Source organism: Podarcis erhardii, assembly GCF_964252035.2.
Source record: "Podarcis erhardii genome assembly, chromosome: 5".
In the NCBI taxonomy this organism is placed as follows: domain Eukaryota; kingdom Metazoa; phylum Chordata; class Lepidosauria; order Squamata; family Lacertidae; genus Podarcis; species Podarcis erhardii.
The window spans coordinates 32,150,728-32,178,720 of NC_138509.1; the positions used below are offsets into that span (position 1 = coordinate 32,150,728).

A 27,993-nucleotide genomic window follows, 5' to 3' on the forward strand; every position below is an offset into this window, starting at 1 on the left:
TTCTTGGTATGAGCTTTCGTGTGCATGCACACTTCTTCAGATACCTGAAGAAGTGGTATCTGAAGAAGTGTGCATACACACGAAAGCTCATACCAAGAACTGACTTAGTTGGTCTTTAAGGTGCTACTGGAAGGAATTTGTTTTGTTTCGACTATGGCAGACCAACACAGCTACCTATCTGTAACTTTCCATAAGGTTGGAGGGGACAGTACAGTATGCGATCCTTTTAAAGCAATGCCTTCAGCACCAGACCTTTTTACTGTTGTTGTTACATTTTACTGAAAATTTTCAATGAGAAAATAAAGTAAAAGAAAGAAAAAAGAAAACAAAAATAAAAGGAAAAAAAATATTTGAAATTGCAATATGGAATATACGTATATAAGTAACACAGTTATTCCAAATAATGAAAAATTACTAACAAGATATTATAATTTCTATAAGTGCATTATAACCAGCATTAAGGCTGGTTTTCTCTGTGTGTTCATAGAGACAAGTAAAGATATGGAGTTTTAATTTACAAGGCTCAGAATGGCTTAAGCCCTGCAAACTTTAAAAATGACCATCTCCACATCTTCCGCATAATGTAAATGCAGTTTGCAGTTTATTGTGGCTAAACAGCCAGCATAGTAAAACCAAAATGTCAGCATAATTTTCACATAAACATTAAAATGGTCAAAGTGGAATTTAACAATCAATATACTAATTAAATAGATTTTAAATATGTATCCAGGGAAATATAAACTCCATTAAAAGTTTTTTTTTAAAAGTAGAAGGATTTGACTCTGAGCTGTTTCAATTTGTGACTGTTTGTGGAGCTGTATAATCTTTTGTTTTCTTTGACTTATGGCTATCACATAATGTGTATCTGCCTCTATGAGGGAAGTGTGTCTTGGGCTCAATTTTCTCATTGAGTGAAAACACATGGTACAGCCATTTTGTGCTTGAAACCCACTCTGATACACCCACACCCAGTGCTCCCCCCTAAAAATATGTTTAGGGGTACTCTCATTTCCCTACTAATATTGAAATACTGCCCCTCAGTGAGGCAAAACTTAGATTCACAAAATGTTTAGGGGTATGCATCCCCCCAGACACCTGACATTTAGAGCCCATGGCTTCCTACCAAGGTATTCTGGGAATTGTAGTTCATGCCTCACAGAGCACCATTAACAATCTACAGCTCCCAGGATTCTTTGGGGAAAGCCATGTGCTTTAAATGTGCACTGAATGTGCTTTACAGTATGGATGTGACAAGTACTTGCTTTCTCACCTTGGTCAGTATTTTGTGGGATAAATTCAAGTACATACAGTGGTACCTCGGGTTACATATGCTTCAGGTTACATACGCTTCAGGTTACAGACTCTGCTAACCCAGAAATAGTACCTCAGGTTAAGAACTTTGCTTCAGGATGAGAACAGAAATTGCACAGTGGCGGCGCAGCAGCAGCAGCGGGAGGCCCCATTAGATAAAGTGGTGCTTCAGGTTAAGAACAGTTTCAGGTTAAGAACGGACCTCTGGAACGAATTAAGTACGTAACCAGAGGTACCACTGTACAGTAATTATAGATTTACGCAATTAAATTGGATGAAAGCGTTCTGTCACCCTAATGCAACAAATCCACTTTAAAAAGCATCAGATTATCTGTGCTTTGGAAAGTGATGGGAAAAGGTATTGAAAGGTGTTTATTGAAAATTCATCCTGATTTCCTTACACAGAGTCTGACTACGTCTGCTCTTTTATTGAGCATTCATTCTTTTATGTTTGTGGGACAGTTATAGGACAAGGAACACTTATCCTGATTTGCTTGTGTGGGAGATTGCAGTCAAACATAACTAGCCACAACTGCTAGTTAATGCATGAAGGGGTTAAGGACCACAGAGTAGTATTGCTAGATTGTCTCAGTTAAGCCATGCCCCCTCTTCTCCAGAGAGGAAGTGAAGCTCCCTTCCTCTTCCTCCCTTCCTTTCTTCCTTCCTTTCTTTCTCTTTCTGTAACATTTAACCAATGAAGGAGGACATGTGTAAGCTTACAACAAGCGTTTGGAACTATATTCTGTATTTTCTACCTGACAGTATTTCCCCGGTATTATCCTTGCTGCTGCATGGAACAATGCACGACTGACACCTTAAATCTGTAAGTAAATCATTTTAATCTTACCTCCCAGTGTGTGGCCTGCTCATTCCCAGAGGGATAGAAAGAGGTCAGCTGTCTTGTGCAGCTGAACAGGATAAAAAAGGTTTAACAACCTTTATTCCTAACCCTATACAGGCAACTCCCCATTTACAGGGGGGGTTACGTTCTGAGGCACCGCGCATTTATGTGAAATCATGTATATTTGAAACACCATTGGAAAAGCCTGTAAATACCCTCTAAACATTTGGAAACCCTCAAATACTCCTTAAAAAAACCAGCAGCACTTACTAAAGGAGTTGGAGAGCTGAAAATAATATCAATATATTTCACATCTGACAACCAATGCATCCCTTTGGTTTCAGATAGTACATGGGTAGATGAGTCTAAAAAGCCCCGAACACACATTTTCATGCCCCTCTAGCAGCTATGGTAGCTCATTTACCAGAGGTGTATACTCAGTTCTGACCAAACTACAATACAGTGGTACCTCAGGTTACAGACGCTTCAGGTTACTGACTCCGCTGACCCAGAAATAGTGCCTCAGGTTAAGAACTTTGCTTCAGGATGAGAACAGAAATTGGGCAGCAGCGGCGGCAGGAGGCCCCATTAACTAAAGTGGTGCTTCAGGTTAAGAACAGTTTCACGTTAAGAACGGACCTCCAGAACGAATTAAGTTCTTAACCCGAGGTACCACTGTATACATAAGGAGGCTTAGTTTGGTCAGAATTGAATATACACTTCTAGAGTTAACACTAAATTAATTGCTTCTGTTGCTGGACTCCAACTCCCATCATCCCTGACCACTGGTCCTGCTGGCTAGGAATGATGGGAGTTGTAGTCCAACAACATCTGGGGACCCACAGGTTGAGAAATACTGTGCTAGAGGGCTGTGAAAATTTGCATCCCAGGATTCAGGTAGTTTTGAGCCAAGAACATTCAGCAAGTGAGGAATGCAGCGAGTACCTGGGCTGCATCTGGATGCAGATATCAAATTGCTCAAGCGTCCCTTTGCTACAGCAAAAAAAATATGCTGGACTAGACAGGCTAATAGTGTGACTCAATGTATGACAGCGTCATAAAGTCGTATAGTACCGGGAAAGAAAAAGTGTGAACGGATGATTACACAACACCAATGGAAACATTAAAAAAGGGGAAGATCTATAGCTCAGAGCCAGCGTTTTCTAGGCTACATGCAAATGACGGTTTGCCTTATGTGAGGTCAGATTCCTTGTCCATCTAGCAAAGCACCATGTAGCCACGCCCCCACAGCCACACACCCTGATAGCCACGCCCCTTCTGCAAACTTCTAAGTTAAGCCATAATCCTGTCGTCATACAATAATTATTATTAGGGATGTGTTGCAACAATCAGTGCAGATTTCCATGTGTTCCCTTTCAGCGAGAGCTATTTTCTGTGCATATTTTATTTTGAAGTCACTTCGGTTGTGTTTCCCTTTAAGTTCCATTGCACGTAACGGAACTTGAACTCTATTCTCTCGAAATGGAAGCCCCTAGTATTTTTAGGTCCTAAATGCTAAACCTTAGAGCATGTGTTCCTCTGTGTTCTTCCCATGTACTTTCTCCAGAGTGACCATAGGAACCAATTGGCTGTGACTGACATACCTCCATTGACTGTCATTGGCTCCAGTCAGCACAAAGGGGGATAAAATTGGTGTTTTTATAATGTTAAAATACCCTGTGATCCTCAAATAAATGGTGGTATAATAATAGTAGTAGGAGGAGTAGTAATAATAATAAATAATAATAATAGCTCAGTTGGCAGCACATGAGACTCTTAATCTCAGAGTTATGGGTTCAAGCCCCATGTTGGGTAAAAGATTCCTGCGTTGCATGGGGTTGGACTAGATGACCCTTGTGGTCCCTTCCGACCCTACAATTATATGATTCTAATGCTTATTGTACCATAAGTGTCTAAAAAGCTCCCCTTTCATGACAATTGGGCAGTTCTAGGACAATGGAGACAGGGACATTGCTGGGTACTGAAGAAATAGTAATGGGTCTTCAACCCTCTACAACTTCGGACCACTTACACACCTTTGTTAAGGGATGAATCTGGGATCTTCTGAATGTGAAGCATGTGCTTGGAAAAGATCATTCTAGGCTTGTTGTTGTTTAGTCGTGTCCGACTCTTCGTGACCCCATGGACCAGAGCACGCCAGGCACTCCTGTCTTCCACTGCCTCCCGCAGTTTGGTCAAACTCATGCTGGTAGTTTTGAGAACACTGTCCAATCATCTCGTCCTCTGCTGTCCCCTTCTCCTTGTGCCCTCCATCTTTCCCAACATCAGGGTCTTTTCCAGGGAGTCTTCTCTTCTCATGAGGTGGCCAAAGTATTGGAGCCTCAGCTTCAGGATCTGTCCTTCCAGTGAGCACTCAGGGCTGATTTCCTTAAGAATGGATCGGTTGGATCTTCTTGCAGTCCATGGGACTCTCAAGAGTCTCCTCCAGCACCATAATTCAAAAGCATCAATTCTTCAGTGATCAGCCTTTTTATGGTCCAGCTCTCACTTAAGGCAGATTCCTATATTAACATTTTCCCCAAGGTAGTGTTTGTTTGCCTGTAGGCAAATGACCTGTGACATTCCAGGCAAGGTGCAGCCTTTACCCCAACCTGCTTCCCCTCAGATGTTTTGGGCTACAACCTCCAACAGCTCCAGCCAGTATGGGCAACAGGCAGGGATGATGAGAACTGCAATCCAATAATATCTGCCTCTTAAGGAAGGCTGTTTGTAGGACCACACACTGAGGCCTCATCTGCACTCTCTGTTTTTTCCTTGCACCAGTGTCCACTCATGAGGCGGACTGTAGAAGCACACTTGAATAGTGAAATCCTCTGGGGTGGCACCACCGTGGATGCCCACCCACCTCGGTGATGGCGCCTTCCAGTGAGATTTCATGAGATCTCACAAGCTATTGCGAGATCTTGTCAGAAGCTGCTGCTTCATGACCCTGGTAAGTGAGACTTGGGCAAACCGGGCAGCAGGGGACAGCACATTCCTGTTTTGCTTCAGGCAGTAAAATGGGATGGGCCACCTGAGGCCTGCACCTACGGTATATTTAAAGCGGTATCATACAACTTTAAACAAGTCATGGCTTCTTCCAAAGAATCCTGGGAACTGTAGTTTGTGCAGAGTTATCTGGGAATTGTAGCTTTGTGAGGGGAATAGGGGTCTCCCTACAACTCTCAGCACGCTTAATTAACTACAGATCCCAGGATTCTTTGGTGGGAAGCTATGACTTTTTAAAGTGTAATAAACAGAAATCTGCCCTTATTCCCGTATGGGGGACACAAGAGCCCTTATAGAGTCCTTTGTAGGTTCTCCATCGGTCGGAGAAAATAACAGAAGCCAACCAGAGAATATTGAGAAGCAAAGCAGCTCATAAGCTTGATCTTTATTGAACTGTTGCAACAGGGTGCTCCCCTCACACGCAGGAAAGGAGGAGGACCCAGAACAAAGGTGTGCCCGCCCTTATATAGACATTTTAAATTGCCGGCCCTGGAGTCCAAGACCACCCCAAGAAAGATCATACCTACATCACAGAAGAGGCGGTCTAAAACAGAAAGCTGAGTGCGTTGTTTATCTCCTGTCTGGCAGGTTACCTGTTAATAGTTACTTGATTGGATACCCTGGGGAGCCTGGCCAGTCTTTTGTAATGATAAATACGGTACTTAGTTCCTGAGCCAGGTCACAGGCTCACCCTATTCATACACAGGCATACCCTTAAGACAGGATTTGTGAATGAAAAGACAAAGGGGAGGCTTTTCCATTTTCCTTCGACCTTGCAGAGAAATATTTGAGGTCAATTTGGGAGTCAAAATGGTTTCAAGGTGGTTTTCCTGTGCTGTTTCAGACATGTGGTTTATATATTTATGTACGTGTTTGCTTGGTACATTTATGAACATTTATTATATATATATAAGACCTTAATTTTTTTTATTTCAAAAGTAATATGATCCTGCTTTAAAAGTTGGCTCTGGGATCCAACAGGAAGTATATGTAGAAAAGAGAGTGAAAGAGCGATGTTTTCCTGCTTTAGTTGTGTTGTTAGTTTTTCTTGTCTTATATTGTATTTATTTTGCTTTGTGGCCCATCTAGAGGCAGCTATATAGGTTCAGTTAATAAATAGCTAAGAGTTTAAGTCTTGTATGCATGATCCAGGCACGTAGCTGCCAATTCCTATCATGTGTGAAATGGGTGTTGGTCAAGGGGTGTGTGTGGAGTGTCTTCTGTCTACGTGGATCAGCCTGGGATTTCCTTCTTTTTTTTACTGGACATTGGCTAATAGCATCTGAAGCTATTGTAAAAAGTGAATAATGAGGAGTCAGGGTTCTCTAAACACTCCCCAGGTGGCTCCATGAGTCACAAGAAGCCTGTGAATTGGCTTGTAACTGGCAGGAGCTTATGAAGCAACAGAGGCAAGAGGTGCAGTAAGAACTTTTTTTTTAACCCTCCTCTGAACAGAATGGTCAGTGTGACATTCATCACGTATTTTTACCCCAGGCCATTAAGGCTAACTCTCCTGCACTGTCTGGAACTTGCACCAACTGAAACCTTCCAATTCCAGTACATTGGTTATGATGTCCTTTTCAAAAAACAGACGCTTTACTTAATGCTTTTATATTTCTGATTTTTGTTCAACGTAGCTTATCTGGTCTGCTAGGTAGAGCATTTAAAATAGGAGGGATTATTTATATAAAGGTCATTCTATGGGTGGACAATTTTGCTGCCAGATTCAGGGGACCTTCTTATCCTGGACAAGGGGGAAATAAATGAATAATATAGCTGTTTCTGATCTTACTTGGGTGTCTTGAGAACTGAGCTCTTTTCCAATTTTTTAAAAAAATGGTATTTATTTCCCAGCTGTCTTCCCTAGGAGTAATGAGAAGTGCAACGGTAGGGATCATTCAGTCTGTAATGTAAAGGGTTGATTTTGTTCTCACTCAGCTACCCATGGGTGGTGATGGTGTTGCTTAGCAACCAGGCTGAGTAGCATGATCTTCACTGAGGTGACACATGCTCTGATTGGCCTGTAGTTCTGAGGGAGTTTTCCTGTGGTATGTTTTTGCTGAATGTCTTCCTGCTATGTACAAGGCCTGAACTAAGGAAGACTAATATTATTCTCCTTAAATTGTATATGGTTTTGTTCAGTTTCCTCAGTAAAGCATTCTCAGGACTTTTGTCTCTTGACTCCAGCTGTGTTATTCATGTGACTTCACTTAACAAGGGGTTTTCAAGTAGCTTCCCAACTCCAGGATTTCAGATAGGGTTCTCTCCTGGTCCTACCTAGAGACGCAGGGAGTTGAAACTGGGACCTTGCAGATGCTCCACCATTGAGTTATGGTCCTTCCCAATAGTACTAGCGTACAAATACCTAAATGGCTTGGGACCCAAATACCTAAAGGAGCATCTTCTCTAGTATCAACCATCTTGGACCTTATGATTGGCAGGGGAGACCCTTTGGGTGGTTGTAGTGTTGGCTGCTGCCCAGTTAGTGTTAACCCACGTCGGGACTTTCTTGGTGATAATTCCCTGTTTGCGGAATACCTTCCCTGGTGTAGTGCAATTTGTTCCTTCTCTGTCACTTCCCTTATTATTAACATTCAGGAAGAATTTTTTTAAAAAACCATTCCTGTTCATCCAGTCGTTTGATGGCTGAAAGATATTGTTCCTGGCAACCTTGAAATTATTAGCTGTGTGGGGGTGTGACCGTTTTGAAATGTTGTTAGGTCTTCTTAGCGTTTTGTTTTTTTATTTTAAAACATATCTTTATTTTATTTTTAAATGTACAGTATTGTTTTATTAGTTCGTTGTCTGCCCTGGGCTCTTTTAGGAGGAAAGGTGAGATAGGAATTTAACAAATAAGTAAATACATTTATAATATTGGGACTAATCCAACGGATGCATTCCAAGGCTCCTACGGGTGACCTGTTCATCGTCCAGATCTCCTTGCCCAAAGCCTACATGGAGGTTATATGAAGTCCATTCTTTATTGTGCATTGTGATTAATTTGTGGAAGTTATACGACAATCAGCACCCGTCATAATTTACTTGTGTGGAGGTTATACATCATCCTGCCAATCAGTTGTTTATCTCACACTTTTTAGTGCATTTCCTTGTCACTTTTCTGTTTTTCAAAAAGGGAGTCTATTGCACCAGAGCGCTTAAGTCCACTTTAATCCTTCAAACCTCATTTTCTAGTATGCAAATTCCGTACCCCTCCCACAAAATGATGGAGGAGGCAGTAGTCGTAGATACTCTGTGTCATTGTTTCAGCAATGTTTCGTGTTAGGTGCTAGCTCTTCTGGGGTGTTTTGGATCTGGGGGCTGTGTGGTTTCATGAAAAAGTAATATATCCTGCTGAGTCAGCCTTGCTTGAGTCTTCCAGCCTGTTCATATCACCCGATGATTCAAAGTTAATTGCTGGTGTAACCCTGGAGGCGTAGTAGAGATGGGAGGGCCCAGCCCAGTTGCCTGATGTAGAGTTCCCCTGAAACACTCCTCTTCTGCCTGCAATATGGCAATCAGTGACATCACATCCTGGCCACCCTGTCGCTTCCTGCTGAGAAGAGGCTCAGATCACAGCTTGCCTGAAGCCTTCCAAGCTCTGTGGCATCTCAGTTCAGTTCAGTGTAAATTGCACCGGTCCTATTCCTTCTGAGTTCAGCTTCTTGTCAGTTACGGACTGTCAGGACTATGGGGCATACCCTTCAAAATGAAAATAGGGACATTTCTCATTCCTGCCCCCCCTCCCCAAGTGATGCTCCTCAACCCAACGTTTTTGTCGTGGAGCATTTCCTATCAGAAAGAGGACAAGTGTCACCGCCACTTCATCAATGGGACTCAGCACACATGTTCTTCAATGTCCTGAGAAAACCCCTTAATTCTTGTGTTATTTCATTTTATTCTTTGGGAGGTTTTCTTCTTGTAAACAGCAATAAATGAATTTTAGAAACGGGCAAGATTAGATGTGGACGCACAAAGCAATTTTTTAAAAAAAATCAAGACTCCTTGTGCCCTGCTGCACTCCCCCTTTCTCCCCACCCAGGGTGGCCCTGCCCTCTGCCTATCCCCTTGAGCCAGCATGTCATGTGGGGCTGGGCCTTGGTGGTGGCAGTCTCTCTTCTGCCTTCTTGCCTGCTCTCTGCTTTGAGCTGGCCAAGGGAGAAGGCCAGCATCAGTGGCCACAGAAAGAGCAATGGGGTGTTCCAATTGCTGCTGCCGCTTGGGACAAACGCTGGTGGTTTGGACAAACGTAAGTGGTTTTCCACTTACCCTGCGCTGTTTAGGCATGGGTTCAAGGACTTTCCCCTTTGCCTGCCACCGTCCCTCAGAAAACCTGCTCTTTTGTGGTAAATCAGAACAAATAGCAATCTGCAGCAAACCCAGTTGCCATTTGTTTGTGGGTTTCCCGGGGGGGGGGGAATTGGAGGTGTAGCTAAGCCCATAGTACAGTGGTACCTTGGTTTAAGAACAGCTTAGTTTATGAACAACTTGGATTAAGAATGCTGCAAACCCAGAAGTAGGTGTTTTGGTTTGTGAACTTTGCCTTGGAAGCAAGAACATGTTCCACTTCCTGTTGAGTGTGTTCCCTTTGTAAATTGAGTCCCAGGCTGTTATGGGGAAGCGCGTCTTGGTTTAAGAACGCTTTGGTTTAAGAACGGACTTCCGGAACGGATTAAGTTCATAAACCAAGGTACCACTGTATCAGTGAACATTGTGCACTGCCTTGGAGGTGAAGGTGAGGGTGAAGAGTCAGGTTGTTTATTTATATATATATATATGTAAAATATATCATCTATCTATCTATCTATCTATCTATCTATCTATCTATATATCATATATATATTTCCCGCTGGGTGCTGTCTTGGATTCTAAAATCTTTAACTAAAGGTAGTTTTGGAACACTGACTCCTTTGACAAACGCTAAATGCATATTGTCATTTTGATTTTTATAAAAAAAGAACAAGAAGGCTGCGAGCCGCGGGGCTTGTGTGTGTTTTCCTTGGATCGAAATGTAGCTCGGCCAGCCGAGAGTCATGCCACACTGCATCAGCCTATTTTGAGTCAAGGCATTGGCCACTTAGAATAAAACAAACAAACCCCTACAAGGAAATTAGTCACCCGAAGTCTCAACAGGTGAGGAATGAATGAGTCCCATTCACGTGAGCCCTTCCCTTGCCATTCGCCAGGAAGGGTGTTTGTGATACCAGTCAGGCAACAATCCTGATTGTGATGACAGGCAAGCAACACATTTGGATTCATTTCCAGTTACTGCACCTGAAGAAACTGACCGTGTTTGTCCCTAGCATTTGTGCGTTGAGGCTCAGTGCTTTGAATATACAAAGTCTTGAGGGTCAGCCTTAAGTTAAAAGATCTCAGAGAGTGAGGCTAAAATAGACAATGGAGATAGGGTTGCCATACGTCATAAAAATCCAGACATATAAATTGTATGTTTCAAAGCAATTTGCTAAAATAAAGCTCAACAAACTTTTCTGTCCGGATTTTGAAATATGACTGGAGATCTATGGCCACCTCTCTAGTCTAGGGTGACCAGTCATGCCCATTAATCTCAATGAGTCTACTTTGAGTATGACTAATGCCAAATACAACCTAACTACTGTAATTGAAATTGAAATTCAGTACATCTAGGCAACATCAAAGCCTCTGCTATTCATTTTTATGGTTTCTTTTCTTTAAAGCAAACTTCAACTGACCAGCCAAGGCACTTTAATGATTATTTGTATTGTTTTTTGGGGGGTGTTTTGCATATTATTGCTGTAGAGGGCCCTAATATGGCAGTACAGAAATACTTTTAAAGGCATGAATGAAGGAATGAAGGACCCCTTCAAAACAGAGGACTCTCCTTTATAAAGTATATCTGCTTCATAGCACTCAGAATCCCAAATGCAGTGGGGTATTTCAGACCAATCTGGCAATGCTAAAACGATGCCTGCGTGTGAGTTTCAAACAACCACCTTCTTGGGTTTTCCCACATTTTCCAAGCCGTAGAGAATGCCTCAGTTGTACCTGAGTGTTGCAATTTACAGAAACTTTTAAATGAGTGCAGGGTTTGCAAGTCCCCCACCCAAAAGTTGTTAAACATCGGTGTGATTGTTGAGGCTCATTTAGCAAATTTGTGGGACTGAGGTAGGTTAACAATTGGGCAACTGTGGCTGCGATTTTAATGATGGCTTGAAATGCAGACATGATTCATCTCAGTGCTGTGAAAAAAGTCATCTGCTAAGTACTACAGTTAAAAGCCCCGGAGCAAACTAGGCCCATTATCTCTCATCAGTTGGCAACCCTAGAATTACAAAGGATAAGCAGGACAACCCACCACCACCAAACCTTCACTTGCAGGTGAAGTTGACAGGGGAGGTCCCGTCACCCCCCCCAAAAAAAAAAATTTGAGAGGGCCAAGGGCCCCCAAAATTGATGGGCATTGCTGCTGCATCTTGTGATCAATTATGTGGGGCGGGCTTACCTGTCCCCCCCCGCCCCAATATTTTATTCAGGTTGGCACCCTGGCAAAGTGTATGGGTGTGTGTTGTTGACAAGACATGCAACGTTCACTTGCTTTGCTGAATATTTGTGCCTACTGATTTACTCTCAAGCCAGTGGACGATTGCACCTTGCACAGATTCACAGGTGATTTCAGCAGAGCAGGGGAAGAGCTTCAGCTCAATGGTAGAACACACACACTTTCCATGCAGACAATATTGGGTTCCTTCCCTGGCATCTTGAGGGAAAGCTTGAGGGAAACCCCACAGAATGGCTACTGATTGGTAGACATGTAGGGCACTTCCAGATGACCTGTTCATTGAGCAGTCATCCTGATTGGATTATCTTACATCAAAGCAAGGGCTCTCTCACACTTTCCAGGGCAATTCCCCATCACTTTCCTTGCCACAGATGGGTTTGTTCTGGATAACGGCCCTATCAACTATAGTTGTGCAACCTGTGTTTGCTGGCCTGTGATTGATTCCTGCCTGAAAATAGCAACAGTCTGGAAGCAGCTACCTGTGTTCCTATGCATGGGCTTTATGTGGACTCCAAATCAATGCTGGCTTGCAAACAGTAAGTAAAAACTAATTCTACTGTAACTGTATTCAAATCACCTGAAATAAGGGAGGGGGCAGCTTCTACTGGCTTGTTTTCCTTTTCAGTGTAAAGAAGTAGAAAGGGTCCTTAAAAAACCATGGGAGCGGCTCTGAAGTTCCAAAAAGTAGTTTCCCCAACTTGGGGGCAGGGTGTATTGCAGTTCCAGCATGCATAAGTCAAAGTATTCCATTCATTGGGGATTGTGAGGCAGAATATATAAACTCAGGGGTATTTGCAGTTGCTCATATTTCCAGCAGCAAGTGTATGTGAATGAAGGTTACCAGATTTTTTTCAATGATTCCGGGGACACTTTTCAACTTCCTACTAAATAGATGGATTTTGTCAGGGGACTGATTTGTAAATCCGGGGACTGTCCCCAGGAAAAGGGGACGTCTGGTAACCTTAATGTGAACACTGGCTCTTGTGAGATGGAGGTTATTTCAGAGAGATTTTCTCAATATCCAGGAGGATGACTGGGGACCCTCGAGGGGTGAACCATGTTGCTGCTTCTGCTGCTCTCCTTTACCCCAGTAGTCCAGGACCTCTTCAGCCAAGGAGGCTCCCCGCCCCCCAGGAACCAATGTTCCTGCTCCCACTTCTATAGTAGCTGGCATCAAAAGGGAGAACGTCTGTCCTCCATCCCCAGTTCCCATAACTTCTGTCTCGCTGCTTCTTCATTCTTCATCTCCATCTGAGCCTGCCAATCCATACCCAGTTCCCCATGGGTCATGGAACTCATGCTAGATTCCACCATAGCAATGCCACAACACTACAGTCCTTGGGGAAATCAGTGGGACTAATAAGAAATTGTGTGTGTGTGTGCACGCGCGCGCATGTGCAGGCAGGCAGGCAAGGAGGTCAAGCCAGGCCTTTCCCAAAGCTTTTCATTTCTCCTGCCCTAGTTTGAACTCTTCTCATTCCAACCACCAGTGTTGCAATGGAAAGATGGAACTACATTACAGTCCCATAATAAAGGCTTTCTTTATTGGAGTCCCACAGAGAAGAAAGCAATTCTATGATTGTAGAGTTAACCCACTAGTGATGTTGATGAGTCAATGAGTACAGAAGATGGAAGTTGCAGGTCTTCCTGTTGCAACACTGGTGGATGAAATTAGTCAGGGAAGAGTGAGCTGAATGCTTTGGAAGAGATCTGGGCTGTCCCTAAGTATACACACGCATGGACACACACACACAGAGACACACAGACAGACATGACAGTGAAATCTGTTTCTTATTGGGGCAGGGGGTGGAAACTGCAACATACGTATTAAATCCCTTGTACAGCGCCTTCCATTAGAAATCCCAGAGTAGTTAAAAACAATCTAAAAAATCAGTAACAATAAAACCAGAAAATATCCAGTCCACAGTAGATAACATACATGCTAAAAGCTAGGCAGAAGAAATGCTTATCTGTTTCAATATGTGCAAATGTAGAACTGCCCTATTAACAGCACTAAGGTTGATTTAAAAAGAACACTCTTCCAAGCTTGTTTGTTTCTATGGGGTGGGTGGAGGGGAATCGGGTACCAAGAGTGAAGATAGAGTGTTGAGTTGATGAGAAAGGGGGAGGACCAAACCTCCACTCAGAGCCACAGAGTTCCTTGGCTGGCTTTGGGCAAATCATGCTCTCTCAGCATCACCACTTCCTAGGATCGTTAATGAGGTAAAAAGCTAAACGGCTGCTTACCTAGGTCCTTGGAAGAAGGGTTGGATACTGTTATGTACTGATGTTCTCACCCTGGGCCAGCAGGGGGATACTGTAGATAGTTATGCAAATGAAGGATCGAAAGTAACGTTCAGTGATTGGATAGTTTGTATGCAAATGAAGGATCGAAAAGTGACGTTCTGTGATTGGATAGTTTTAGAAAGTTGCAACAGTTACAATTGTTCTGGCGCTCTATATAAGCAGGCTGACCGAGCTCCTCAGTTAGTTCTGTTCCAGCTTACAAATAAAGAGCTGCTTTGGAAGAATCGCTGTGTCATCTGATATGTTCGCCCACAACTTAACAGATACAAATGAGTTCAATTTATAAGCTGTACTTCCAACTTCTAGTTCAGAAGCTAGAAGTAGAGGGAAAAATAGGAAGCCTCATCTTGTATCCAGACATGGAAGCTAGATGGAGCCTCCACATACCGGGGCAGGATACCTCTAGGCATGCCAGATGCTAGGGAGGGATAAACCTCTAGTGAAGACCATCTCCTTCATGCCCTGCTTGTGAAGACTTAGAGGCCACTTGATGGGAAGAGCGTGGGTGAAATAGGTGCTCCCCATGCCGGCACTGATCAAGGAGAGACTTCTTTGACATTGACCATGGAGCACTGATTGCATGCTCTCTGGCTTGCATGGGAGAAATTGTCTCTTGCTGAAGTGATAGGGAACCAGTATGGTCCTCTAGGTGCCAGTGGACCACATCTCCTTGACCATTGACCCTGCTGTCTGGGGCTGATGGGAACCAGAGTCCCACGATGTCTGGATGATGACAGGTTCCCCATCCCTGGAATGAATGGACCGCTGGTCTAAGCTGGTATGTTACATTACAGCGAGAGATCTACTGGCTGTGCTGCCTAGGGCTGATGGGAGTTGTAACAGAAAACCTATGGTCGCAAAGGCTGTCTTATAACAAGGCCATTGCCATTGCTGGCTTTAAAAAGTAGCAAGTGCTTGCTGTTCCAGAATAACCAAGAAGACACGGCCATACCATGCTGATTCTTCCAAAAATACCACAGACTCCAGGCTGTAGAAATGTGAGGAACTCTTCTGACACACATTTTTCTCCAGTGATGCTTTGAGTTCCTTTTAGTCTGCAATAGAGGATGTTTTAATATGTTAAGAGTCTGATAAGCTGTAGAAGAGAGCCTTTTGAAACAACTGAACGTGTTTTCCAGCCAATGAAGAGTTTACAGATCTGGAAAGCGCAAAATCCAATTTACCATATTTACTCGAGTCTAATGCGCCATTGAACCTAATGCGCACCTCAATTTCCAGAACCTTGAAACAAAAAAATAGTATTTGCTGGCAAATGTAAATGTGCCATCGAATCTAATGCACACCTTAATTTTTGCAGCATATTTTGGTCGAAAAAGGTGAGCAATAGAGTCGAGTAAATACGGTAAGCACCACTCATAAAAAAACATGCTGCAAGTGTAATTGTTGGGGTTTGGGTTTTTTTATGGCGATGATGATAATGAAGGAGAAGGGACAAGCGATACATAGATGGAAAGGGAAATGGATTTTCCAGGTCAGTCACAGGATGGGTTTTAGTACTTTAATGAGAAATATGCTGTTAGCCCGGATTGCTAAATGGAGTCTCCACATACAGAGACCAGGGACAAACAAGAAGCGGAGCCAGTCGCCTTCAGGCCCTGCTTCTGAGCTTCCCTATCAGACGAGAGATAAAAGTTGGACTGCTAGTTGGACCATGGCTAGGCAATTCATATTCTTGTGGAATCCCAAAGTGCAATGCTAAAGAGGCGCAATCGGTGACTGATCATGCTCTGGGCTGCACCCCACCCCAGCAGCAGACTCAAATGCTTTATGTGTGGGCCACTGCGGCAACGATCGCAGATTGCAGCCCAGTCCTGTGCAGGTGCTCAGAAGTAAACTCCAGACGAATTCAGTGGGGCCGGCTCCCCACCAGGACTGCTGGGAATTGAAAGAGGGATGGAGGCCAAATGCAGCCCACTCTGGCCCTCAGAAGTCCCTCCAGGCCACACCCCCTCTCACAGGCCACACCCACCTCAAGGTGTTTTCTCCTAGCTGGAACTAGTTCTTGAACTCTGACACTGCTTCTTGCATGCCTGGATGGACAATGGAGAGCGGTGCTTAGGTCAAAACCAGCTGTGCAAAGGTAATATTTGCATTCCTTCATCCACCCCTGCAGGCCTCTGGCCCTGCCCACCACAGGCTTGTGGTCCCCAGGAGGTTCAGTTGCCCAAAGGGAATGTGGGCCTGGGGTTGGAAATGGTTCCCATCTCTCCTGAATGAGATGAGCACATCTCAGCAAATTGAGTAGAATCATAGAATTGGAAGGATATGCAGCTGCCCTTTAAGGGAATCGAACCTGTGACCTTGGGGTTATCAGCACCACGCTCTAGCCAGCTGAGCTATCCACAAGTAGCCTCCATAACTGTGCCTCCTATCACTGATTTTGTCTCTCCTGGCTCCCACACTGGAAACTGCTTCAGCAGGACTGCCTTTCACATTTGGCTTTATCAGCGGAGCTTTGTGCCGTTTCCCGGGCAACAGCGTGCAAAGGGAACACCAGGAATGCGCAGGCGGCAGGCCTGAAGCCGTCTCCTGACCTGCTCCCTGCAGGCCCCAACGCAACCGCTGCTCCAAATGGAATTTGTTCCCGCGGCACTTTATAGACAGAGTGTTCCCCTCCCGGCAGCGCTTGCATGGCACAGAGGCAGCGTGACGACAATGGCAGCTGAGCCGGCTGCCCATTTATAACAAGGGCTTGTTTATTTCTCGACTGGGGACACATGCGCGGAGCAGGGAACAAGGGTGGGGCTGTTCCCACAGCTTTCTGAGAAAAGGGTGAGCTAATGTGTCCTCGCCAGAGAGAGGCACAAAACAAAAACAACAGCAGCAGCAGCAGCAGCACATGCAGCAATGAAGATTAGCAAGGAGAGAAGCCCAGAGCCCAGAGCTGGCAGGGAAACAGTAGCAGAGAAAGAAATGCAGGGACCAGGAACAGAAATGGAGAAGGGAGGCACAAGCCCATTTATTGGGGAGGTAGCCCAAACTGAGCTAATGCAGCTCCTGTTTGTCTATTGATCCGACTCTCATCTGAGAGTTGAAAGGTATCTCAAGGGTCATTATTCCAATCCCCTGCAATGCAGGTATCTCAGCTAAAGCATCCATGGCAGGTGTCCCTCCAACCTTTGCTTTAAAAAACCCACTTTCCAAGGAGACCATTCCACTGCTGAACAGCTTTTGCCACCAGGAAGTTATTCCTGAGGTTTAGTTGGCATTCTTGTAACTTGAAGCCTCCAGGGCAGCAGAAAACAATTGGTTTATGCAACTGGGATCTAGATCATTGTGTGTGATGATTGCACATGTTGTTGTTCAGTAGATTAGTTGTGTCTGACTCTTCATGACCCCATGGGCCAGAGCACGCCAGGCACTCCTGTCTTCCACTGCCTCCCGCAGTTTCGTTAAATTCATGTTGGTCACTTCTGTAACACTGTCCAACCATCTCGTCCTCTGTCGTCCCCTTCTCCTTGTGCCCTCAATCTTACCCAACATCGGAGTTTTTTTTCCAGAGAGTCTTCTCTTCTCATGAGGTGGCCAAAGTATTTGAGCCTCAGCTTCAGGATCTGTCCTGATGATTGCACATACGTGTGACAATTATGACACATGCATGACCATTACTTGATGGTGTGTTTGTGTTAATGTTACAGATAGGTAGCCGTGTTGGTCTGCCATAGTCAAAACAAAAAATTCCTTCCAGTAGCACCTTAAAGACTAACTAAGTTAGTTCTAGGTATGAGCTTTCGTGTGCATGCACACTTCTTCTTGTGTGCATGCACACTTCTTCACGAAAGCTCATACCTAGAACTAACTTAGTTGGTCTTTAAGGTGCTACTGGAAGGAATTTTTGTATTGACTATGGCAGACCAACACGGCTACCTATCTGTAACTGGAACTATGGAAGGCACCACATTGAGCCGCATGAAATGGAAGTCCATCAGGTATCTGAAGAAGTGTGCATGCACACGAAAGCTCATACCTAAAACTAACTTAGTTGGTCTTTAAGGTGCTACTGGAAGGAATTTTTTGTTTTGTGTTAATGAACATCCTAGGTGTAATGCCATGGGTATAACTTTTATTATTATTATTGGAATCAATTCATACATGCGGACAACAGTCATCTGACACTGGGTCACAGCCAATCACACTGCAGCATCATGGTGTTTTACATCAGTGAATTTAAAAATCACATAAAGAACTTAAGCATTGCCTCAAATGAAATGCTCTTTAGTGGATGTTCATACATTCAGCTGCCACAATACAATTTTCCTGTACAGGGGAGAGCAGTTATATCTGTGCAATGCCTGAATCAACTTTCTGTAATTTCTACATAAAAAACAGTCAAGATTTATAACAATGGCAGGACATATTCAGGAAATATGGCAGGACATGTCAGCAATATACTGATGACACACAGCTCTGCTAAAGGTGTGGCAATGGATTGCTGGTGGACCGTTGTCTTGCCTCGGTAATGGACTGGATGAGAGGCAACAAACTGCAGCTCAATCGAGATTAAGATTGAGGCACTGTTAGTGGGCAACTACCAGGAGGGAGACTGTCTACTTTTAAAGGGGTTACATTCCCTCTTAAGGAGCAGGTGTTTAGCTTGGAGATGCTCCTGGACCCATTGCTGTCACTTGAGGCCCAGGTGGCCTCGGTGGCATGGAATGCCTTCTGTCAGCTTCAATTGATGGCCCAGATGCACTCCTATCTGGACAGGGGTAGCCTAACCTCTGTGGCCTATGCTCTGGTAACCTCTAGGTTAGATTACTGCAATGTGTTAGACATGGGGCTGCCTTGGAAGATGACTGGGAAACTTCCTGTTATGTAGTGAAGTTTCACCCTGGGCCAGCAGGGGGATACTGTATATAGTTTTCACTCAGGTCTGTAGATAGTTTTCCCTCAGGTCCGCGTCAGTTATTTTAGGCGGGAACTCTGGGCTGTTGTTGTTACAATGTTGACAGCCGGCTGCCTATAAAAGCAGGCCGGCTGAGCTGTTTGCAGTCTGTTCTATTCCAGCTTACGAAATAAAGAGCTACTTGGAGAAATCGCTGTGTCGTCTGCTATGTCAACCCACAACTTAACACTGGCGACGAGGATGGGATGGATGGACATCAGAGCACAGCCAGATGCGGCCAGCCTCTGAACTGAGCTGAATCACTGAGCTGAATCACAGAGCGAAATCACTGGACAGAACCAATTCAGAGCTGACTGTTCTGGCTAGAGCACGGTGTTCCATCCATCGCCCTTCACGCCGGCATCGGAATCATGGCTTCACTTGTGCCTCTACCGCCGTTTGCGCCAGCCTCTGAATCATGGGATTCCTACCTCGCTCGGTTCGACTGCTACCTCCAAGCCAACGAGCTGACAGCAGTATCAAAGGATCGTAAGCGGGGCCTATTCCTCAGCCTCTGTAGGCCTGAGGTGTTTGAGACGGCCCGAGCATTGGTTGCGCCCGAAGCAGTCCAGGCAACACCATGGGACACGATCCAAGAGAAGCTCCGCAACCACTACGCACCAAAGCCGTCCAAGATTGCTGCCCGCCATGCGTTCTACCACCGGAACCAGGCAGAGGGGGAGTCAATCAACAACTACACCACCGCCCTGCGACAGGCTGCAATGCACTGTGAGTTCCGAGACTTAGACGATGCCCTGATGGATCGAATCGTCTGCGGGGTCCGGGACATCTATCTGCAACGGCGTCTCCTTGCCAAGCCAGACCTCACGCTGCAGAAAGCCATTGAGGAGGCTGTGGCCTCAGAAGCTGCTGAACGCTCCGCCCAGGAGATCCGCAAGTGCAGCAGCCCACGTCTTGCTAGGGAGCCAGTTCCGGTGCATCATGAAGAGGCCAGCAGTGATGAGGCATCCTCCAGTGAAGGTGATGACGTGCACCAGACAAAGCGGGAGCACAGGAAGTTCCAACAGAAGTCCAAGGGCCAACCGGAATGTGCCGGCTGCGGAGGCAACCATTCCCGTGCCAAGTGTCGATTCAGAGACGCCATCTGTAGGAAGTGTTCCAGAAGGGGCCACATCGCTAAGGTCTGCCAATCGGCTCCGTCTGACACCCCCCCTTCATCGACTCGCAAGTCCAAGCCTTCACTCCAGTCTGCCAAGGAAAGTTGTTTCGCTCTCACCAACTGCCGCTGCCCGTCTGGAACCACGATTGGCCAAACCGACTCGCCTACGCGACGCAAGCTGAACGTCACGGTGCTCATTGAAGGAGCTCCATGTGACATGGAGATCGACACCGGGTCTGCCCTGTCCATCGTGTCGTGGAGCACCATCAAAAGACTGGTACCCAGAGTGTCCAAAAGGCAACTCGACTCTCACCGCGTACACCTGAGAGACTACCAGGGAAACGACATTCCCGTGGTAGGCGTTGGCCGGTTCCGGATTGCCTTCAAGGATTTTTCGGGCCTGCTCCGGTTGGTGGTGGTCGAAGGTCAGCGGCCAAGTCTCCTAGGGCTAGACTGGTTTGATGCCCTCGGCCTGGAAGTCACCGGCATCAACTGCATCTCTAACGCAGAGACTGAGGGTCTGGTCAAAGACTTTGCCGAGGTTTTTGACGGCACCTTGGGGCAATATACAGGTACGCCCATCTCCTTTAGCCTTGATCCACAAGTCGCCCCCATCAAGCTAAAGCCACGCCGGGTTCCCTTTGCTCTCAAGGCTAAGGTGGACGAACAACTGGACAAACTGATCGCCCAAGGAGTTTTGGAGCCGGTTGACCACGCCAAGTGGGAAACCCCCATCGTCACGCCTGTCAAGCCAGATGGGTCGGTGAGAATCTGCGCTGACTACAAGTGCACGATCAACAAGGCACTTCAGCAGCACGCTTATCCGGTTCCTGTTGTCCAACACCTGCTGCATTCCCTGGGTGAGGGTAAGGTCTTCGCTAAGCTGGACCTTGCCCAAGCCTATCAACAACTGCCAGTCGATGATGCCACTGCTGAAGCCCAGACGATCGTCACCCACCGGGGGGCATTCCGTTGCCGCCGGTTGCAGTTCGGGGTGAGTGTGGCTCCTGGCATCTTCCAAAGCCTTATGGAGCGTCTCCTGCAAGGGCTTCCGGGCGTGGTACCATATTTTGATGACGTCTTGGTGTCTGCAGACTCACACCAGCAGCTGTTCGAGCGCCTCCGTGCCGTGCTGACCAGGTTCCAAGAGGCCGGGCTCAAGGTAAAGAGGGAGAAGTGCCAGATCGCCGTTCCACAGGTAGAGTTCCTGGGCTATCTTATCGATGCCTCCGGCCTTCACCCGACCACATCCAAGATCCGCGCTATCCAGCAGGCCCCCACCCCAAAGAACAAGACGGAGTTGCAGGCGTTCCTGGGGCTGCTGAACTTTTATAACATGTTCCTGCCCCACAAAGCCACAGTGGCTGAGCCTCTTCACCGACTCCTTAGTACAAAGACGCCTTGGGCCTGGGGTCATCGGGAGACGGCGGCCTTCAACGCGGTTAAGGCTCTCCTTTCATCAGACAGTGTGCTGGTACAGTACAGTGAATCCAGGCCGCTGGTCCTTGCCTGCGACGCCTCACCTTTTGGCATCGGTGCTGTCCTTAGTCACCGTTTTCCAGATGGAAGAGAAGCACCGCTCGCCTACTTTTCCAGGACACTATCTCTGACGGAACGGAATTACAGCCAGCTCGACAAGGAGGCATTGGCACTTGTGGCTGGAGTGAAGAGGTTCCATGAATACCTCTATGGCAGGACTTTTGACCTCATCACTGACCACAAGCCACTCCTGGGCCTCCTCGCCGGTGATCGTCCAACTCCACCGGTCCTCTCGCCACGCATGCTGCGATGGACTGTTTTCCTGGCTGCCTACCACTACCGGCTCATCCATCGCCCGGGGAAATCGATGGGCCATGCCGACGCCCTCAGCCGTTGCCCTCTTCCAGCATTTGTGGAAGACCCGGCTCCAGCTTCATCGCTCCTTCTGATTGAGGATCTTCCGGCAGCGCCTGTATCAGCTGCCACTGTGGCCTCCGCGTCTGCCCAGGATCGCACCATCAGCCGAGTGCTCAACTGGGTGTGGAGGGGGTGGCCACAAGGGCCTTTTGCATCGGAGTTCCAGCCCTTCGCAACCAGACAACATGAACTCTCAGCTCATCGCGGCTGTCTGCTGTGGGGAGACCGCGTCGTGATTCCCCAGGGACTCCGTCAGCGCGTCCTGGAGGCTCTGCACGTTGGCCACCCGGGAATTGTCAAAATGAAGGCGTTGGCTCGGTGTTACGTCTGGTGGCCTAATATGGACGATGCCATCACTGCCTGGGTGTCCGCCTGTCAAGCATGCCAAGAGTCGAGGCCTGCACCACCGGCAGCTAAGGGACACACCTGGGAGACGCCAAAGACACCCTGGTCGAGGGTGCACATCGATCTGGCTGGCCCCTTTCACGGCCGGACCTTTATGGTAGTGGTGGACGCCTATTCCAAATGGCTGGAGGTCGCCCTGATGCCCTCCACCACTACCGAAGCTGTCATCCGGGTGCTGCGAGGCCTGTTTGCAACGCATGGGTGTCCTGATGTCCTTGTCTCTGACAACGGACCACAGTTCACGTCAGGCACGTTTGAGCGGTATCTTTTGGGACTGGGCATCCGCCATGCCCTAACGGCACCCTTTCATCCATCCAGCAACGGGCAAGCGGAAAGAATGGTGCGCTCGGCAAAAGAGGCACTGGCGCGCCTGGACCGGGGAGACTGGCATGAGCGGGTCGCCGAATACTTGTTCGTGCAACACATCACCCCTCATGCGGCCACAGGGAGGAGTCCTGCTGAACTGCTTATGGGCCGCCGCCTCAGGTCACCGCTCGACCGGCTACACCCGGACTTTGCCGTGGCTGAACCCCCAGGCTGTGCCAACGCGCCACGGTCATTTGTCCCAGGAAACCAGGTCTTTGCCCGGAACTATGTGGGGGACATTCCTTGAGTGCCAGCCACAGTAGTGGGAGTCACTGGACCTCGCTCGTACCAGGTGGCACTCGAAGACGGACGCTTGTGGCGACGGCACATAGACCAGCTTAGGTGCAGGGTTGGGGATTTGGACACTACCGAGGTGCCCCCAACTGCGCTTGCGGCTCCAGAAGAGACACGTACAGATGGCGAGGCCCCACCTACACCTCCTTCGCAAACTGCCAGCGTGGAGCCGAACCAAGCCGCTTCAGAGGGTCTGCCAGACTTACCACAGACTCAGACCACTCCACTTGCGGAGGCTCCACCCACAGCAGCGGATCCAGGGGATTTGGTTCCAACGCCACCTAGGGTCGCACCACAGCCTCAGCAAGAACTGTGTGGCCCCCCGGACTTGGCTACCAGTCCCCGGCGGTCTGGCAGAGTTTCCAAGCGCCCAACTTATTTAAAGGACTATGTTGTTGGACATGTATCACTGTTGGTCTAAGTATGGGGAAATGTAACCAATATGCTTTTGTGCCTAATTGAACCATTACGCGTAGTGCTGTATATAAGGAAACAATTACGATTGTAACTAACGCCTTATCTCGGTGGGGAGGGGTGTTATGTAGTGAAGTTTCACCCTGGGCCAGCAGGGGGATACTGTATATAGTTTTCACTCAGGTCTGTAGATAGTTTTCCCTCAGGTCCGCGTCAGTTATTTTAGGCGGGAACTCTGGGCTGTTGTTGTTACAATGTTGACAGCCGGCTGCCTATAAAAGCAGGCCGGCTGAGCTGTTTGCAGTCTGTTCTATTCCAGCTTACGAAATAAAGAGCTACTTGGAGAAATCGCTGTGTCGTCTGCTATGTCAACCCACAACTTAACACTTCCTTTGGTGCAAAATTGAACGGCCAGGTTGTTCACAAGGCCAAGACGAGTGGAGAATATAATTCCAATCTTGGCCCGACTGCACTGGCTGCCGATTAGTTTCCAGGCCCAAATCAGAGTGCTGGTGATGACCTGTAAAGCCTTACGTGGCTCACCTCCTTATCTTAAGGATCCTCTCTTCCCATACGAACCAACCCAGACTCTGTGCTTGTCATCCAAAGCCCTTCTCTGTGTCCCTCCTCCCAAGGAGGTTTGGAGGGCGGCAACATGATAACGGGACTTTTCTGTGGTGGCTCTCTGTTCGTGGAATGCTGGCTCGCTTGATGCAATCATTACATGTCTTTAGATTCAAGGGGAAAATATTTCTCTTTACCTATGGCCTTTGGCCATAAAACAATCTGTGGGCTTGAAATAGGGTGGGGACTGTTATTATGATTCTTCTCTGTGATTCTTTTAGTTTTATTATTATGCTTTGTAAATTGTTTTATAATGTTGTGCACCACCCTTGCTTGATTTGCAAGCTATCGGGGAGTAAATTTTTTCACAGGGCAGCCTCGCAACCAGAGAATCGTGCGGCACTTAAAGATTAATACATTGATTGGAGAATAAGCTTTCATATCCGCACTGTCTGATGCATGAAGTGAAATCTTAATAGGCAGGTCTACAAGGAGGAAATTGGAAGGTGGAAGTTAAATGGCAATGATACGCAAAAAACTCTGATAATTAGAGCTTAATTATATGCTAAATAGGCATGCCTTTAACCTTTTACAGCAGCAGGTGATTGTTAAAACGATAATAGAGTCATCACCTCTAATGGGACAGGAAACCTTGCCCAAGCAACAGTCATAAGATATCCTGGGTAAGCCATCACACGTGTAGAGCCGTGGCATTAAACTTCAGCTGTTTCCCTTGTATTTTCCCTTTGAAGTTATTTTGTTGCTGAACGGTCAGTTACAGGACATCCTAGGAGGTTACATCCTAGGAGGTTAAAATGTCCGCTCAGTGGTTTACGAATATTGCTGTTTCTGACGTCAGATGTATTCTTTTGCATGGAACTCCCCTGCCTATCCTTTGTAGAAGGCAGAAGAGCATCTTTGGCGGATGATGGCATACATCATTGGAAAGAGGGTCAGGTGAACGTTGTTGCAGATGACATTACTGGGTCCTGTTAGAGGAAGGCTTTTTCATGTGGCATCTCTCCCCCCCCCCAAGCATTTCGGGACACAACATTCAGTTCACATGCAAATCACTGCTGTTGGTGACTGCACACATGTGCGATTCATTGCATGCGCCCACACTGAGAAGTTACAATCAACCGCCGCAACTTCCCAGTCAATGAATTGCGACTGTTGATGCCCATCATAATCTACATGCCTTCTCCACCACTGCAGTGTTTTCTGATACGACAAAGCATAATTTGTGGAGCAGTCCTATCTCTTAATTATATAATGAGTAATAAATATTAAGGAAGTTTGCTGGGCATGCCTTTGATAGATCCGCTACTAGTCTGGTGATGATGCATAGCAGCCCTTTTTTCTGTGGTGCAGCCACATTTATGGAACACCATGTTTATGGAATTCCTTCTTGGAAGAAGCCCTCTGGGCTTAGAAAGTTTAGTTAATTAAATGCTGCATTTCTTCCAAGCCAGCTTAAAACTATGGGTGGGGGAAGACTCAGAAGCTTTGGTTGCCTTTGCAAAGAAGGAAAGCTCTTCTGGGAGAACTTTTTTCCTGGTGGAAAAAGCAGACACAGGATGCCCCCCCCCCAATACTGAGTAGGATCACAGCAGGGGGCAAATGGTACAAGCATGGGAGCCCAGGGCCTCGTTTTAAAAAGTACACATATTCACATAGCTGCTAATCGCTTGAATAGGAATCACGTCTCATTTGGCCCAGAGACCTTGGCGAACTGCACCAGTTTGAGGAGACAAGCGTGTTTTGGATACACACCATATGTCTGACTCTGTATAAGGCAGATTCATCCATTCAGATTATATAGGTGCAATGCCCCACTGTGCTCCTTAGTAAATGAATTCGCTTGGCACAATAGTAAACCCTCAAAATGGCACCGCGGGATAAATGAGATCGCCACCCCAATCTTCAATGTGTCACATGGACCGAATCTTAAGAATACTAATGTAGTTTGGAGGAAAGCTGGAAAATGCTAGGGGGAGGGGAGGGGAGACTAATATCCAGTTACATCCTTTGCCTCTTTCCAAGCCTAACACATCCTTTTTCTTCTCATTGGAAAATACAGTTCTTAGAAATATAAAGGGTGGCCTTTGGTCCACAGTCCAAAATCAACATCTCCCCTCTCCACCCCCAAATTCCTATCGTACTTCACTTTCAGTCCAAGGGCAATTCTACATATTGCCCCTCTCATAGGGAGGAAGCTGGATTTAGCTTCTCGGTGCTCAAATTTCATGAGCTGCCCTAGTAATGAGGGACGATCAAGAGTTTCAGCACTCGCCCTCTTCATGCATCAGAAGCGATGCATGAAAGTTATCTGAACTGGGGCAGAAGAAACACAGAACCGTCCAGGCTACATGGAGAAACCTCCCCCCCCCTCCGAGGCCATTGACAGATTTCTCAAGCTAGCATGGAGCCTGGCCATCAGTTTTCCTTTTGATTGCAATGTTTTGGCCGCCTCCACCCCTCCTGTCAAGATATATTGGGGATCCAAGGCAAGGCATAAATCATTTGTATTTTGCAAAGTGGTGAGCTGAGAATTTCCTAGAAAGACCCTGTTGTCAGCCTCCTGATATTTCCACCAACGCCTAGTTGTTGTTGTTGTTGTTTTCTTTCTGGAACAGCCCTCCCTAGTAAATGGAAACATACCATCGAGAATGCCAAGAGTTCCCCGAATGATTTCACAGCCCCGTTTGTGATTCTCAGAATCTGGATAATAAGAAGACCTAGGGCATGTAATACAATCGCAGTGCCAGCAGAACGACCTTTGGCTGAGCTGCTGGGGACGGCGATTGGAACGTTTGCCACTTAATGGCTTCCTGCAAGATCAGGGAGGTGGCCCACATTCCCAGCTCTCTGTGGGAAAGCAAAGAGCCAGAAGTTCACTTTCAAACATGGGAAAGCGCCTGCATGGAAAGCGCTTGCCAATTGGGCATCATGCCGAATCTACACGTAGGGTTGAACTTGGGCTTTCTACATGCAAGGCAGATGTTCTGCCGACTGAGCAAACAACATTCTGACTCCTCTAGTGGTGCAGCAATAAAACTGCAAGAACATTTGCAAAGCTCAGCAGGGTCTGGTACGGTTTCAAACTGGATGGGAGAATGTTGAGATTCCTGCATTTAAGAGGGTTGGGCTAGAACTAGATGAACCCTCAGGATCTCTTCCAGCTCTACAATTCTTCGATTCGCTGGGATTGCGTGACAATTGCACATGCACATTTCATCCTATATGGAATCGCTTTTCAGGTTAGGAATTACTTGACGTTTGCGGTGGTCCTAAGATTCCAGATGCATGCCCAAATGACACTGATGGGATTCAACTCCTGTATTATTATTTAAAAGATTTATAGCGTGTCCTTCCATTGTTAAAGTTGGTCTGAAGTACCGGTAATACAACAATAGGCAATCCAGACAAAAAAAGAGTTAAAAGTTCTTAATTACCTACTTTATTGTATCTTTGTCATGGGAGAGGAAAGGGGGTGCCACAGGGTCACCACAATTGATCTTGAATCTGGGCATTCCTGCAGGCAGAACAGAGAAACAATTAACCTCTTTTCCTCATCCCTCCTTCTTGCAATCTTCCCCATATTCCACACTTCCAGGCTAGTTCAAGGCAATGGGGAAGAAAATAGGTGTGGAGAGAAATCTTAAGGTGGATTCTGTATGGATGGACCCTAAATGCATAGAATTTGCAGCACATTATGTGCACAATTATCCATGACTGGGTAGGGTGGCCAGATGGCAACTCAAAAGACTCCACTGGTTTCTTCAATTCCCTGCTGACTCAGGAGTTGCAGCTGTGGTAATTGCTCCTTCCACCTTTTTTTCTCTCCAGGTCATTTCATCTGCCACCATTCCGCCTGCTGTTCAACCTACCTTCTGCAACAGGAGGGAGAGGGGCAGAAGGAGGAGGGGAGGAATGAGAGGGAGAAGCCACTGATTCCTTGTTTATCGATTCAAGTGGGGATTTAAAAGTACACTGAGTGTGTGTCTATGTATGTTGTGCCAAGA

At 46.5% G+C, this 27,993-nt stretch overlaps 1 long non-coding RNA gene across 2 annotated transcripts in view; it reads left to right on the plus strand.

The window, feature by feature from the left end:
• The first annotated feature begins 2,018 nt into the window (after positions 1 to 2,018).
• Positions 2,019 to 27,993, plus strand: part of LOC309341978 — a 42,058-nt gene continuing 16,083 nt past the window's right edge. Inside the window, exons 1-2 of one of the 2 annotated variants that reach the window (XR_014156619.1) lie at positions 2,019 to 2,134; positions 4,937 to 5,105. This is a non-coding gene — a long non-coding RNA (uncharacterized lncRNA). The remainder of the gene's footprint in view (positions 2,135 to 4,936; positions 5,106 to 27,993) is intronic. The other variant, XR_014156620.1, reaches the window with a different exon arrangement.